The sequence below is a fragment of the Harpegnathos saltator genome, unplaced genomic scaffold (assembly GCF_003227715.2).
Source record: "Harpegnathos saltator strain DR-91 unplaced genomic scaffold, Hsal_v8.6 scaffold414, whole genome shotgun sequence".
NCBI lineage: Eukaryota > Metazoa > Arthropoda > Insecta > Hymenoptera > Formicidae > Harpegnathos > Harpegnathos saltator.
In genome coordinates, this window is record NW_020230222.1 from 1,186,692 (window position 1) to 1,198,445 (window position 11,754).

Below are 11,754 nucleotides of genomic sequence, written 5' to 3' on the forward strand. Positions count from 1 at the left end.
ACAGTTCATCAGTCGCACGTAGCATAAGATGAAGATTTACTATGACAAAGAAATCTCAGTAAAAAGCGATACAAAAGAAATTCAGAAAATAATCTTCAGAAAATGACGTTGAATGAGGAAAAGCGAGCGAACCTGTAGTGCATCTGTAATGCTAGTGAACAAAAAAGTTGATTTTTTGTGTGTTAAAACCAGATCCACCTTGTTTAATGGAAAAATTTACCCGCTAGGGAAGAAATCCTCCCATTGTACTAGACGGATACGTTCCGAAAGTCGAAAGATAAGGATAAACAATGATGAGTTTACTGTGTCTACGCGGCACAAATTGAATCTCCTATTGCAACTCACTTTCTTTTCCAACTGGCTGTTTTTCCCAAGGATCACCCGCAGTCGGAATAAAGCAAAAGAGAAGAAATAAACACCTGACGCTTTTTCGTTTCGATTTTGACCCGCTTTCGTGTTTTCCCAGAATTTTTACTGCGTTCGTCGCCACTTAGATTAGGCTGACCCGATCGTTATGGTTCACCGCGACCGTAGCGCTTCGTTCCGCTACATTTTTTTCTTTATTTTTTCGCATAGAGGTTGCACGGAGGCTCGATGTCTTGAACATTCAAACAACACATTCCGCAACAATGGCAGGTTCGCGTTGCGGCACGCTCGAGATCCCTTACTGCTAATTCCGAGAATCCTTCGGTGGACATATCCGCTCCAAAAGAAGGCCCGACCAGCCGGCCAAGCAGCGAGCCAGTCAGCCAGTCTTACCTCCGGGCTGAGTCATATTTCAGCGCGCGCGACAGGTACTCGCCGTTTAAATATCTGCTCGCGTAATTGCTCGCGCCGGGTCTTACGATTACCGTAATAGCCAAGCTGCCGGGCAGCGCTGTCGGTCAATGAAAAGGAAGACGCTCTCCCGCGTCGCCGACTATTTTTCATTGATCACTTCCTCCGTGCACAGCGACGAAAGGGACTCACGAACGCCTCTCGACAAAGAGAAAAAGGGAGAGGGAGAGGGAGGGAGGGAGGGAGGGAGAGAGAGGGAGAGAGAGAGAGAGAGAGAGAGAGAGAGAGAGAGAGAGAGAGAGAATTCCGCACTCGCGCGTATAATCGACATTTTTTCGCGATCGCGTCAATCCGACTTATCGGATTAAATTAACTTGGCGGCTTCAGTGCGAGAAGAAAGAACATTGCACTTTGTCGCGCGTTCCAACGTGTTAATAACTATCCTCACTTGCATCTGCATAATTGCGATGCGTCGCAATTATATTTTTTGCCTCATTATGTTCGCTATTATGATCGCTATCACTTACGATAAGCATCGCTGATTGTAATCGCTTTAATTCCGCTAGATTGTCTCGAGATTCCCCGTTCCTTATCCTTTTCGATATCCTAACGAACAGAATACGCGCGCGCGAGCGCGATGGACTGATCTGTCGTTGTAATTTTATGTTTCTTCAGCGCGCTCGCAAGACGAATGTCGGAGGGTATCGCGCGCGCGGCCAGAAGCCATTTCTCGATAAATCGTCTCGTCTACTCGGCGACTCGAAATTGTTCCAAGGTGGAAGTGGCGGCCGCACATTGAATGCCTTATGAAGCGCGACCAAACGGACATCCTGGCGTTATGTAACAGCGTTCTCCTCAGCTCCCTCCCTGCCTCCCCCTCAATCTCCACCTCTCCGCCCTGTCGTCGCCCCCGCGATTAATATACCGCCTTGCTTTCGACCTCCGCGGTATCGAACACAATGACACTCCTTTCTCCGGCTAGACCGACGGCGAGTCCGCCGCGACGACGTCGCCGCGGATCGGCAAACGAGGTCAGCCAAATTCACCGGCAGCAGAAATTGAGGTGGGCACCGCCTGCCCGCAGCCCCTCCCCCCTTTCCTCTCTTTACACACACATGAGCGGAACGTTACAAAACGGTAGTGCGGTGAGAGCCTTGAACCTGAAACCGCTCACAATCGCGATGTGCAAAGCCACGAAAGCGAGATGGTAGCGATACTTCCTACTCTTCGGTCGCGAACGCCGATTCTCACGATGCGAAATACGCGACTCTCGCGACTCGATCAGCACCATTTCTCCGCGCGCAGTTACGCTGCATATGCATGAAGAATTATTCAAATCAGACTCGTTAAATAAAAATAATACGCGTATACATACACACGTGAAAAACGATCGGATTAATTCTATGCTAAGGACACCGGAGTGTATAATTTGCATAATGACTATTCATGATGTACGGCAGGATTTTTGACGACGCGCGAGCCGCCGCGAGAGGGGAAGTCCCTCGTCTTAAATCAGCGCGTCTTCTAAGGCGCGAAGACAGAACGGTTTTCCGTCTCGTGATACCGGCATTATTTCCAACCGCGAGAGAGCCAGCGCGCCGTGTAACGACTCGTGCGGCGTGGAAATTAGCGGAGATGTTATAATTGCATCCACAAAGTGGCTGCGGGGGGGCCTACCGTGACCCTTCCTTTGCCGAGCGCGAAACAAATCCTCGTTACGTTGCCTCTTCAAATTGCCTCGCGTAACGGTATAAGCAAACCGCGCGCAAATGTTGTGAAATTATGAGCCGGGGGGATTTGACTTCGTCGGTAATTGTCGGCTATGTCTCAAGTCGCGCAACTAATTGTCGACCGCGGCGACACTTGTAGTCGCGATACGAGTAAAAGTACTCGGCTCCGAATACTGTTATTGTTTTTGATCAGCTGACGACGCGACATGCGGGATGTGCATGTACGAAAATTCGTACGTTCGTCAATCCGGCAGACCGTAAATCGTCGCTGAGGAGTTGAAAAAGTCGCGCTTCTAAATCGCTTATCTTCGTACTTGAAGCCACAACATCGAAATCGCGTCGCGTCGACTAATGCGTCGCGACACAACGCGACTACATTGCGCGATGTTGCGATGCACGGAAAATTCCACTTTTCGCGGCGCTCCGCTACAGCGGAAGTATCGTCGAGCGGAGCATTTGAGCCGCAATCGTGAGCGCGCGATGTCGTATATCGTTTCGATGTTAACATCGTCCTCGCGCGCGGTATAACGTTAACGCGTCACGATGTTACACGCGCGTACGCGCGTACTGCGACGATGTACCGCAACGTCGCGCCGTTCTCGCCACTTCCTGGCTCGTTGCTGGACGTTTCTTTCCGCGCGGGAAAACATCACGAACGCGCGTGTCATCGCCTCCTGCATTTCGCTCCGGGAGCGTGAACGTCCGCGCGTCCGTCGACGAGGAACTCGCACCGGCGCGACGTGCGACGAAGCGTCTTGAGTGCATCGCGCCGCGAAATTGCGATGCTTTCCGCATTTAGATGCTTCTAAGTAATTTCAATTGAGAACGTCGAGAGAGGCCGAGCGCGCAGCAGGGCGAGAGACGCATCTCGCGCGGCGCGAGACACTTGTATTAATTTGTAGAGTCACCGGCCTCACATAACACATGTGTAGTTATGAGAACAGACACCTGCATTCTTCTTCGAGTGATCAAACACCGGAGAAAATGTTCCGAAGGCAGGAATACGCGAAAATGTGAGTCTTGGAATGTTTTTTCGCCGAGAAAAATAAGTACTCGCACATTTCGACTCTCGGCTGACCGCCAACTCGCGAGACCTCGCCGGTAGGATATCTCGAAACCCCCGAAATTTCCTCCGCGTGACCTCACGCGCGTGTCATTGATCCCATCCGCGCGCGCGTGCGCGATTTAATTTATTTTTCATCCATTTCGCCGACAATCGGCGAACGCTCTTGTCGCGCTCCGACGGACGTTAGCGAACGATTTACATAGGAGAGTGTTTGGGAGCCATCACGTAGTACGCCATCGAGTAGTTAATACCTATTTTCGTTCGGCCCGCGCGCGTTCCACGGAATTTTATTTGGCGGCAGCGGACCGTAACGAAATCCCTCGGCGCGCTGCGCACCGACTAAAATCCCGTTCCGGGGGCCGCGATTGGCGGGCGCTTGATTGAATTGGCGGTCAGTGGTGGGCATTAGGTCCAGCTTGCAAAGGATTGAATTTCTGTCACAATTATTGACCCGTCCCTCTTATCCGCGCCGGCACGGTACTATGAGCGCAGATCCGCCGGGCTCTTCTCTCCGTACCAATCGTCTAAACGCAGCTGCTGCCTTTAATGGGAAGGGCAACGATGTAGGGTAAATCTGAGTCCGGATGACTCTCCTCCCGCACACGACACACGCGGATAAACAGCGCGTTTTCCATGTGGACAAGATTTGCAGAAACGGACGCTCGGTTATTTTCTGCGCGGGACGCTCGCGCTGAAATCGCTCGTCCTGAATGCGGCTGTCCGAGGTCGGCACGATTCGGGTGGGGCGTTCGATTACGTGATATAACGTCCAGAACTAGGTGAAAGATGTAAAAGAGAAAGAGGAAGACGCGACTTGAAGTTACGTAAGACGATATCGACAGTTGAGTCGAGACAGGCGCCAGATGAGCCTGAATTAAAGAGAATCCTTTGCCCTCGCTCCCTTTAAATCGCGCGCTAAAGGACAAGACTTGGCATCTGCAGAGAGAAATCAACTCTGTTACGGTGGACTCTCGTCAAAGGGTTTCTCCATATTAACACCAGTCTCTGCTCATTGACGCACTGGAAAGCCCCGAAAAGAAGAGTGTCACGGTCAAAAGCCGGACTGTGTCACTTTCGTCGTTACAGCGCCGAACGCGCGAGACGAATCTGCGAATTACGCGATCGAGATCGAAGTCGGGGCGCAATGTTACGATCGGTTCTCATCGGAGAGTGCCGCTACGACGCAGTTGCACGGGTAGCTCCAAGACTTCATACGCACTTGAGCGAATAACCTTTAAACATCTCAGAAATAGCGAATTAGAATAGCAAATTATAAGTTTCCCCCAAGTTCCCTGCCACGAGCGGATCTAAATTAGACTCGCATTAATAAACTGATTCTAGCTGATTTTAACTGATCGTAGAAAAGAAAGGGTAGAAGTAAATTGCTAATTACTTAGGCATACGTCGAGATATTGCTAATTATTATATTAGCAATTTGACGTTGATATATATACATGAATCGCACTACGACGCACGGCCGAGCGAGCACGCTGCACTGAAACCTCAAAGAGCCGACCGTCTTGAGAAGTTGACATCGCCATGTGATGGTAATCTACTTTGATCTGGATTGGCTTCTTCACGGCCTGACCTGAACGCGGATCCTGACCTCCGTTAACCGGGTATCGGTGACCTCGCCAGCCGAACTGGACTGGAGCGATCGAACTCCGATACACGAGAGCGCACGTACTATTCGTATTTCGATCCAATAAAATATTTCGGGGAGATCGCTCTGGTTTATTCAATCGCTAGACGAGTCGGCATACATGTTAATCTCTAGGCCGCGATCGGAGACAAAGAGATGAAACATTTATTCCCGCGGAGAATCAATGTGCCGTTCCATCGAACGAGGCGCTCGCTCGGTGAAATTTCGACAGTGGTTTTTTTCCACCGCTGGACCAACCAAATTGCTATCGAGTCGTTAGCTAAAGAGAACGTTGCGCATTCTGCTTGAGCATTCTGCTTCACGTTCTCTGTGAGATATCCCGCAGGTGCACACGGAAAAAGCAGCTTGGTCGAATCAGCGTGACAATGAGCGAGTCCAACGCATTTTCGTCGAAAGAAACGGAATTCCTGGTCCCTACGAAGTAGAATCGCTTTTGACTGGAACTGGAAATTACGTCCTTCAGCCGAGACGCGCGTTCGTTCGTCCATTGTCACGTTAATTTACCCAACCAAACTTTTCCTCCGCGCACCTTGGACTCGGGCCAAAAGTCGTTGCTCCGATCAAATGTCCATCGCCGTTCGCGATCATGAACAGCGCTGCTTAGCCGCTTTTCCAATCGACTTCCCTCACTCTTTAAGTATGACCTCTGACAGATGCTTTTTTCACGATCCCGCCCGGAGTTCGTTCCGCGTTGAATTTCATCGCGTGACACACATACATATGTATCCAACGGCGAAGAGAAAGGTACAAAAGTCAATAATTGCCCGTCCTCGCGTTCAATGGCGAGTAACGAGTATGCTAAATGGAGTAATTTTCGTTGCACAATAACGTGCGCGAAGTAGTTTTATTCCACGGCGCGTTGCTGCGACTCCGCGAATGGCCGGCGATGTCAGCGACGCGATTGAACCTACCTACGTCGCGTGTTTTACGCTAAGAGCTGCGCGTTATTGGCTCGTCAAAGCTCTCTGTCTCTATTTACCGCGCGGCTTGTCCGGCGCTTCATTTTCGAACGTAGTTCGTTTTCGTTCGTATGATCCTCCAGCAACATCGATATATTCGATCGATATCAAATTCACATCGCGACTTATAGAGCGCGCGTTTTCTCCTCTCCTCTCCTTTCCGGACGCACGGTATTACGTGATCGAGGAGCGAGTTTTCGCCGTTAAAGGGTTAAATCTGCGTTTCGCGTCGTAATTGAGAACCGCGAAGAGCGCACTCCGTTAACGAGCGTAATTGTTGTCGGACACAAGGGAATTTAATTACACGGCACCTTCCTTCGCGCTGAGCGCAGCGTATCTCGTATTAATGAGCGACGATCGCGAAGGTGAGTAATTACGCAAAAGAATGACCGGTGTATCAACAAGCGCGCTTTCAGCCTGATTCCGCATCATTTGTTTACAAGCAGACGCATAAACGCGCACTCACGCACCGCGTGATTAATTAATCGGTTACTTTGGCCGATTCCGCGTTACGTCGCCGATCGACGTCAAATGCCGATTCGTTGCGATTATATCGCGATTATGATTGTGTCGCGCAAATTTTTCAGCGATGCATCAACATTCAACATAAATTCGAGCAACACTTCGGAGTAACACCAGTGGAGCTCTGAACTCTTCGTGTACGCGCAGATTGCGAAATCTGCGGACGAACTTCGAAATGCGATAAAATCGTTACGTCATCATGGACGTTGCGAGATAACTTTGCGAAGAAATATCGGATCAATTTGTAATGTTGTAGAAGAAATAGCACGCGGGGAGAAAGATCTGAGATCGTATGTTATTAGAAATTAGAAGCCAGCAGCCTTGTTCTGTACCTTTTAACGACAATGTCATTGTTGTTATGTTTTGTCATTGCGCATCTCTCCTGCCGTATAGTATATCTGCGCGACGACAACAATAATGACACTATCATTGAAAGAACGAAAACAACGTTTAAACGATTGACTGTATAAAAATTCAGTTGAGATAATCGACAACAATTGAACTGATCAGGAAACTACAGAAATTCTTTCTGTACCTGCAACCGAATTTTCCATTCGTTCCCTGTCCGTTCCCAGGCAACGGAAAACTCAGTTACACTGGGGTTGTTTTTCCCCTGTAAACTGGACATTCTCTCTTCGGCCTCGCCTCCGACAAAACGCCGAGAACTGTTTTTGATCATCTCAACGCGCAGTCTCGCGATAAGATACGTCACATTCGCGATATCCGCGAGGACCAATCGAGAGAATCGATTTCTGTCTAGCACCGGCGGCGCGTTTCCACCGCCGTGTTTACATCTACATGTATATAAACGAAACAACGCACTTACCACGTTCGGATCGCCCGGGAAGCAAGGCCCGTTGCTCCCTCTCTCTGTCTCTCTTTCTCTCCTCTTCAGTCCGTCTCCGTCTCGTTTTCTCTCGCTGATATCCGATAAAACGGTATCAATTTATCGCGTCTCTTCCCGCGTGCGCGTGTTTACACGGCCTTCTCTCCTTCCTCTCTCCCCTCATGCGTCGTCACGTTGCGAAATTTCTCTCCTCCCTGGCTCGCCTCCCTCGCAGCCTGATCGTCAATTAATAATCACGCACCGCGTGTTCCTGCTCCTGCGACTCCTGCTGGACCCGCACTTTCTCACGGAATAACTGAAGAAGAGCGAGGAAGCGCTCGAATGTATCACACTCGCGCACAAAGTCTTCCTTCACGATTGCACAGGCTTCGGTAGTGTCACGTGTCGCTGGGACCAGTTTCGAGGACCACCCGTCTTTCTCTCTTTTTTCTCCTCTCTCTCTCTCTCTCTCTCTCTCTCTCTCTCTCTCTCTCTCTTTCTCTTTCTCTTTCTCTCTCTCTCTCTCTCTCTCTCTCTTCGTTCTGTCTTCAGAGCGATCTCACTCGAAATGTCGAACGTCACTTTCTCTCTTCAGTCTGTCAAAACGGCCGACGATCCGTTCACGCGCGTATTCCCAAAATTATTTCCGTTTCGATTGCACTATCGCACATCCGTTCGATTCGTTTACGTTTCAATGTGCTTATGTACACAACGTGTATCTCGTCCGTCTCTCCTTATCCAAAGTCAATATTCGATGAAACAACGAAACCGTTCGCTCGCACACTTCACAAGTCTTGTCCTCTCTTCTCGTTCCAGCGACTGTTTTCGTTGCGTCGCGGCTCGCACCTGTTCGACTGACAGATCGACGTCTGCTGCCTCGATCGATGTGTCCTCGTGGCCGACGAGCCACCGTCGTGCACTTTCACGAGTCGCGCTGCTCCCGGTCGCGCTCGCGCTCGCGCTCGCGCGCGAATCGCTGCTCCGGCCGAGCGGACCACGCCGGCGGAACGACGAATACAAGAGAGTCTCTTCGATCTCCTCTTGGCGAGAGAGAGGGAGAGAGAGAGAGAGAGAGAGAGAGAGAGAGAGAGAAAGAGAAAGAAAGAGAGAGAGAAGGAGGAGGAGGGGAGAGAGAGAGAGAGAGAGATCGCGCGCAATCGCCCGACGCAATCCGTCGAAATTCGCGCCGACCGGAAGAAGCGCTTCCGCTCGCCGATCGATCGCGATCCCTTCTCGATCGCGGTATCGCAAGTTCTCTCTCTCTCTCTTCTTTTTTCTTCCCCTCTCCTCTGGAGAGTTCACACTGGATCTAGAACGAACCCGCGACGTTTCATCGTTTCGCACTGTTTCCAAGTGGGAAAATTGTCGCAGCAAAACGGCTGATCTCCTCTTCACCTTCTCGAGGCAGACGCACGCGCGCGCGCGCGCGTATTTGTTTGCGGCGCGATGTATTTGGCGGGTGATTGTTCGCGATTGAAATGTCGCCGCGACAGACTTTCCTCCTCCTTGGTTGAGACAACAACGGCGCACGATCGAGAAGGTTTCGAAAATGCCGAGTGTTCGCGTTTGCGTGGAGCTGCCTTCCGTTCGGTGCAGGCGTCGAGTGGCGACTGTCGTTTCTTCCAACAGTCGGCCTGCCTCCGGCCTGTCCCTCCCCTCTCCTCGCGGCCATCGGGAACCGACTACACAGTCCACGGATTTATGCTATTACCGCACCGTGTTCCACCCCCTACGGCACCGCGGTGCACGCTCTCTCCAGCCACCCGTTGGTCTCTCTTCTTTTTTTCTTTTCGAATTCTCTGCTTTTTCCGAGTTCACGGAAGAGTTCGATGAGGTCGCTACAACTAGCCCGGCGCAACCGCCTGTGTCTCGGTGAAAAAGTCCCTTTTTCTCCCTCACGCCGTGGTGGTAAAAAAGAAATCTTCGAGCGTGGAACGTGGAAGGGAAGATCTGCGGAAAAAAGGGGGAAAAAAATTAAGCACAAGATTAATGTCGAGTCGTGATCGTTCCAGCGGCTGACGAAACGAAGCGACGTATTGAAGCCGAATGAAAGCGTGACATTAGGCTTGCTAAAGGCGCAGATCACAGGGACGAATTTTCCCCGACTCTCCCTGCACTCGGTGCCGTTTACGATCTGGGCTATACGATTCGTCAAAGTGTCTCCCTCGAAGGGGGTCCATCCTGCATCCCCATAAACACGAATATCCACGCGAAAAGGGTCACGATCGCGACCCTTTGCAGGACGCATCAGCGGCTCGTGCACGTGTGCGACGGAGAGAGATCTGGCACGTGGACCCGGCATCGGCGGTTTCCCGTCGGAAGCGGAAACCCATAAACGACCTCGATATAAAAATAATTATTTTTTAATGATTCGCACGGGCGAACGGTCGAAACGATCGCGTGGCCAAATGGCACGTGCCGCAGTGACCACTCTCTCAACAACTCCGACAGTGTCCGTCGTCGCACGTGCTTACATAGGCGGATTCGACAGTTTTTCTACGGGTATACAGAAAAACATAGAAACGTGTAAAGAGGAAAAATAGGAACGAGAAATCTGCAAGAAGAAAGAGGATCGATCGAATGAACTCGACGATGAGTGAACCAACCGTGTCTCGGTTGAAGACCGAAAAATGCAAAATTTGTCTAGCTCTAGAAACCAAAAACTGCGTTTCGCCTGATCGAAATACGTTTAGTTCGTTCGTCACGCTGACTCGAGTCCAATTTGTTTCGTCCGTGCGGCGAACTCGAATTTTTCGAAATTCTCGGCGACCACGTAAGCGATCGTCCTTCGGCGGAACTCTTTCGAACGGGATAGAGCTCGCGCGAGATTAGCGAGGGACGAAAAAACAATTACGGGATCGGTGCTCAGGTGGTGCGCAGACCGCGACGGCGCGCCGTCCTTTTCCTTCTTTTTCGCATATACGGACATTTACAAGCCGCTCCGTTCGGGCCACCGTGCGCGTCGCGTCCCCGTGCCCCTCACTATAAATCCGCCTATGCGCGCGTATGTATCATGCGGCGCCGCGAACTGCGGGGCCCCTCCGGAATAAATCAACCGAGGAAAACCTGCCGGAAGGTATTAACGTCGCGGGGGGCTCTTCGCGTCCGAGAGGGTTAAGCCGACGCCCTTATCGCGTCCCTGAAACGCCGCGTGGTCCCGGGGGATCTTCTTGTCCCGCCTGATCCTGCCTGACGCGGCCGATCCGCCGGCAATCCTGCCGCTTGCACGTTGCCGGCCGCGCGCGCGATGTGGGCGAAGAAGGAGGATAAGGGCCGGGGGGAGAGAGGACGACGGGGAGAGCGCGGCAGGAGGCCCTTATCGGAGGTCGCGCATGACGAGACAAGCTAATTGTGTTATCAACGTGCGACGGACGCCGCCGCCCCCGCCACCGCGGCTCTCAAGCTGTCGCCCTTTCAGCGTGCTGTGCACGCGCACGCGTTTGCTTTGCGAACGTTGCTGCATCTGCTGCACTGGAAGACTCGTTCAAACATGGGAGAGAACGAGCCAAAGCAGAGAGAAGAGCATAGCCAGAGCTGGAAACGTCGGCTGCGCATTCAGCGACACATCAGGCGTAAAGATGTGTGATAGCAAGTTCTACACTGATGAGGGAGTTTATTGGGGTCAGTAAAGCTGAGGAAGTTTGCGGTAAGAATCGTAGAAAAGCGCTGACCAATGAAAATTTACGAGATAAAGGAAGATACGAGATAAGCCACCGGTCTCTTTTTTCTCTTCGTGTCTCGTACGGTGAGCTTTCCAGTGTACAGAGTGCATTGACAGCAAGCTGACTTCTTGAAATCTTTATTTTGAATTCGATTTATTTCCCGATAGTTCAACCCCGGGCCTGGACTCGCATCACATCTACATAGATATTATAAATATCTGATCCGGTAAACATTATAAATTTCCAGCAATACCGTAGACATTAAGATAATAATCTTAATTCATTCTCGATAAAACTTATCAAACTTCCCGTTGGAATGAGGGAAGATCCATACGTCTCATTGTTCGAGTCTATTTTAGCCCGGGAGTAAAGCGCTCGTCACGAAAGACCCAGTTAAACTCGTTTCACTCTATATGTGCCTTGCGAGAGAGAGAAAGAGAGAGAGAGAGAGAGAGAGAGAGAGAGAGAAAGATATCCTCTCATATAGCGCGATCGTGAGCGTGAATCCTTCTTTCAGCTGACATTTTCGGAGAATAAATCCGCGTGAAA

At 50.9% G+C, this 11,754-nt stretch overlaps 1 protein-coding gene across 1 annotated transcript in view; it reads right to left on the reverse strand.

The window, feature by feature from the left end:
* The window catches only part of LOC105185550 (hypothetical protein), a 48,018-nt gene extending 39,460 nt beyond the window's left edge, over window positions 1–8,558 (reverse strand). The window contains exon 1 of the mRNA XM_011145148.3: window positions 7,544–8,558. The gene's annotated coding sequence lies outside the window, so the exon portion shown is untranslated. The remainder of the gene's footprint in view (window positions 1–7,543) is intronic.
* Window positions 8,559–11,754: the final 3,196 nt, after the last annotated feature.